Consider the following 4,375-nt stretch of genomic DNA (forward strand, 5'->3'; position numbering starts at 1 on the left):
ATTCGCTCTAACTTGAAAACGGACAACAAAAACCCTAACTTCTATATTCATTTACACTTATTGTAGGGTGATTGGGTAGTAGGGCCATAATAAATGAATAATTTTCAAATAAAAGGACATTTTTAAGAAAAATATAAGGAATTTGCAAGTCCTCACACTACTTGTGCATGAATATAAGCCTTTTGGCTGAATTGGGCCTTTGCCATTCGTTGCCAGCTGACTTGAGCCAGAAGCGGACTCAGTCGGGCTGTTGGTGACCCTGGGACAGTGTTTTGGTATACTCGAGTATGACCGCGAAGATTGGTGGAGACTAGCCAATGAACTGGCTAGTGGCGGAAAATGAAATGAATGTCAAGAACACTAGATGAGTTTTCACTTGCAAATGTTTTCTAATGTCGGAGGGATAAGGAAAATGATTGGCGAATGAATGAATGAATGTCCAGAACACTGGAGGAGTTTTTACTTGCAAATGTTTTCTAATGTCGGAGGGATAAGGAAAATGATTGGCGAATGAATGAATAAATGACTTGAATGAATGGCTCCAAGTGAGCACGTATCCTTCCAATGATTGAGTGTTTATTTCTTGAATGACTGGATATTACAGTGTAAAATGTGCAAATTGTTAAATGTAATGTTTCCCTGATTTCTATACTTGATTACTTATTTAGGAACCTCACTGGACTTTTAGCTCATTGTAGACACCAAATTTTTGATTAATTACTTTATTTGTTTAATTAATTTAATTTTTGCTTTATTGGTTTCAATTCTAGAGTTTTTATTTTTATTTTATTTTATTTTTGTTCTAGTTTATTTTATTATCTATTTATTTTTGCCTTCATCCTAATTTTTTTTAAAAAAAAAAAAAAAGGAGGAAAATGAAAAATACAAAAATACAAAACAATGTGGAATAGGTGGAAGTGTGCATGTTGGACAAGTGTACCAAATAATCATTAGACAAGTGTCTAAGGAATTGTAGGACAAGTGTATAGAGGGGTAGGTGTCAAGGACACTTGTTGGGCTTAGGGAATTTTTGGAAAAAAAAAAAGAAGAAAGAAACAAAAGAAAAAAACAAGCTACGGGGTGGAACGAAAAAAGGGAGGATAGCAGAAACACAAAGGAGGAAGGGGTGAAGGCTAGAATCTGGGGTAGCCGACAGAGATGAAAAAAGCTTCGGCAGGCAGCAACAAAAGAGAAAAACAGAGAGGTGGGCGGCGGAATTTTGGGAAGGAAAAGAACAGAGAAAAACAAGGAAAAACAAGGGGGCGGCTGAAAGGAAAAATCTATCGGGTAAGGGAGAAAGAGGCGGCGGACAAGGGACTAGCAAAGGAGGAATTTCGGGCAGAGTAAAACGGAAGCTAAGAAAGAATCAGGAAGGGGAGTAGCGGCTGGAACAGAGAGAAAGACTGAGAGAGGGAGATTGAGGGAGGAGCAAAGAAATGAAAAAGCTAAGAAAAGGGGAAAGACAGAGAAGATGGGGGAGGACGACCGAGAAGAAAACTAAGAGGAGGAAACAGAGCAAGATCGAATGGTGCTATGAGGAGCTCTGGGGAGAGCTAAACCCTGGGTTTCTGTTTTCAAAACAGTCCTGCCATCACTACTTTCTACCGCCCCGCCGCCACCTTTCAACTTCCGCTGCCATTGTTGCCATCGCAACCGTCGGAATAGCAGGGGTTCTCTCTGCCCCTTTACAAAACCGACTGCCCATCCAACACTTCCACCGCTTGCCCAAGAACCGGAGCCTCCCCTTCGCTTGAACCCGCCGCCGCTGTCCATGAATTGTCGCCGTAAGAGACCGTTGTAAGGAATTGTGGCTGAAATCTGGAATCTGGAGGAGGAATTTCAGGCAGAAAATGGGGCGGAGGAATTGTTGATTGCCGTAGCGCTGGAACCCACCACCTTACCGTCAATCGTTCACTGCCACCAGCAGATTTTCACCCAGGAAATGAGGTAAGCCAGCCTTCTATGTTCGATTTATTTTTTTCTAATTCTTTAAGACTTTCAAAGCAGAGAGTTATTGTTGCATTTTTCTCATTGATTATTTACAATTTCGGGCATGAATGCTCTCTGGATTCATTGGGTTGTGTTTTCTTGAGTTGCTAATAAAAATTTTGGGCGGGTTATAGATTCATTCGAGCAGAAATTAGCTACAATTTTGTGTGCCCGTTTGGTATTCGATGAAATACCCAACTGAATGTTATGCCCGGAAAATGACTGGTCTGCGTTTGTGCATGTGAAGAAACAAATGGACAGCAATTTCAATGCTTTTCAGAACATAATAGTTGATTTCAAGGGTAGAAAGAAGAATTTTGATCCTGATATGTTAGCATGCGACACTGTCTTTGTTTTCCGTTTCTGGTTCTGCCTTTTCCCTTTGTATGGATATGAATTAATGGCCTGAAATTTGTATAAGAGGGAGCTTGCGAATTGCACCTTGGAGAGTTGTCGGAATAGAATTTTCTGGTATTCACGCGTAGACAAAGCAAGATGAAAACAGCCGGATGCTGGGACTTGTTTTGGAGAAGACGATTGTTTGTACAAGTTCTGCGATTTCAGTCCCTCCATTTTCATTTTTGTTTGTAATTTAACCCCAGAATTTTGGAACTTCATAGTTTGACCCCAAAATTTTCATAATTCTTTCAATTAGATCCCTGTTTTTGTTGCATATGAACCCCTCAAGTTCCCCTCTGTTCTGATGTGACCCCAAAAATTGGAAAGGTTGAATTAATCTCGCCCTCTTAAGTTTAATCCCATGCTTGCCTATTTTATGTGACTTTTTTTTGGATAAATTAATTCTGGGATTTAGATCATAATTGTGGCTTGATAATTTTATTTGATTTGCTAATCTTGTTGAGTTTAGTTTTATGATTTGGGTTTTTTTTGGGTAATAATATTTGGTTGGGTTTGAAAAGTGGGCTTAATTTCGTTTGTTTGGATTTCTGGTTTGGGCTTAAGAGGGGAAGCCCACTTTTTTGGTTGGATTGGCTTTGCTGGAAAGTGAAGGCCAGCCCATCTGTTTCTTTGATTTTTTGATCGGGCTTAGGGAAGCTTTGGCCCAAGCAAATAAAGGAAATGGCCCAATGGTTTGGTCCATTAAGAAACCAGAAAACAATTTTGCAAATCAGTCCCTGAATTTCTCTTTAACTATACTGTGGCCCTGAATATTTTCAACTTCTTTCAATTCGGTCCTTAATTTAATTGCAAACAGGTCCCTGAACTTTATTTTTCTTTAATTTTGACCCCAAGACTTTATTAATTTTTGCAATCAAGTCCTTTCTTCTTTTGACTTCTTAAATGTGGGTTGTTGACATGATTTAATTGATTCAAATTCATGTTTATTTTTTATCCTTTGTGATTATTTGCCAAATAAATTGGTACCTTGACCATTTCTTTTATTTTGGAGGATGAATAAGTTGATTTCACTCCATTAAAGCTTCATTTCAAGGGCGGTATATTTTCTTTTTCCCTTTTTGTGTCTCTCATATGTGAACCAACGTGCTACGTGAGAAATACATGTCTACTTTGCTTTCTTAGCCTTTCCTTAATTTCTTTTATTTATGTCATTTACTTTTGCTTTTTATTTAAGTTATTCTTTATGGGGTATGTGTACACCTCTTGGCTTGTAATAGATAGGGTTTGGAGGAGCATTCGATGAAGAGCTGTTGAAGACTTGTGCCTAGCTAGCAAATGTAATAGTTAGGGCCTTAATCACCTTATGTGTCTTGCATGTCTATGTGCTATATGTTTAATCGTTTTCTTAGGTTTTGGCATTTAGATATGCATGCTAAGTGTTATGTGCTATGTGATTGACATGTCTACTCGCTTTCCATATCCCTGAATGAATGTGATGGATGAATGTACGTTTCCACTAGTCCAACGCTAGTCGGAATTCATAGAATGGGCTAGTCCAACGCTAGACCCTTAGGGATTTCCCCTCGTTAGTACATGTTTGCATGTTCATTACATGTCATGCATTCTTTTTAGTTTTATCATTTTGCATGCCCCTCGAACCCCTTTTCCTTTCATTTTAGGATTTTTTGCATTTCATGCTAGTTATAGGGTTCATTTGCCTGAAGAGTCCCCTTCTGATAAGGGAAACGAGCGAGTGTGGCTACTCGATAGCCTTAGCACGCTAGTTTTGCTTTCTAATCAAAGGGAAAATCGAAGTCGGAAAAGTTAGGAGTCATTCCCATACCCGACCTGATGCATTCCCTTAGGTTCATTCATTCTCATTTATCACTCACTCATTCTTTTCAATTCACATTTTCCTTTCCTTATTGTTCATTTTGATTTCTACTTCACAAAATTGCATTTAATTACACCTATATGCACTTATCACTATATTTCATACACTTGCACACAAACACTTGGATTTTTA

The 4,375-nt window shown here is 38.6% G+C and overlaps 1 long non-coding RNA gene across 1 annotated transcript; it reads left to right on the top strand.

The window, feature by feature from the left end:
- The first annotated feature begins 1,875 nt into the window (after positions 1-1,875).
- On the top strand, positions 1,876-2,491 carry LOC140035993 (uncharacterized). Its single transcript, XR_011839887.1, has 2 exons — positions 1,876-1,947; positions 2,237-2,491. It is a non-coding gene; the product is annotated as an uncharacterized lncRNA (long non-coding RNA).
- Positions 2,492-4,375: the final 1,884 nt, after the last annotated feature.

This window comes from Coffea arabica, chromosome 2c (assembly GCF_036785885.1).
Source record: "Coffea arabica cultivar ET-39 chromosome 2c, Coffea Arabica ET-39 HiFi, whole genome shotgun sequence".
Classification (NCBI taxonomy): domain Eukaryota; kingdom Viridiplantae; phylum Streptophyta; class Magnoliopsida; order Gentianales; family Rubiaceae; genus Coffea; species Coffea arabica.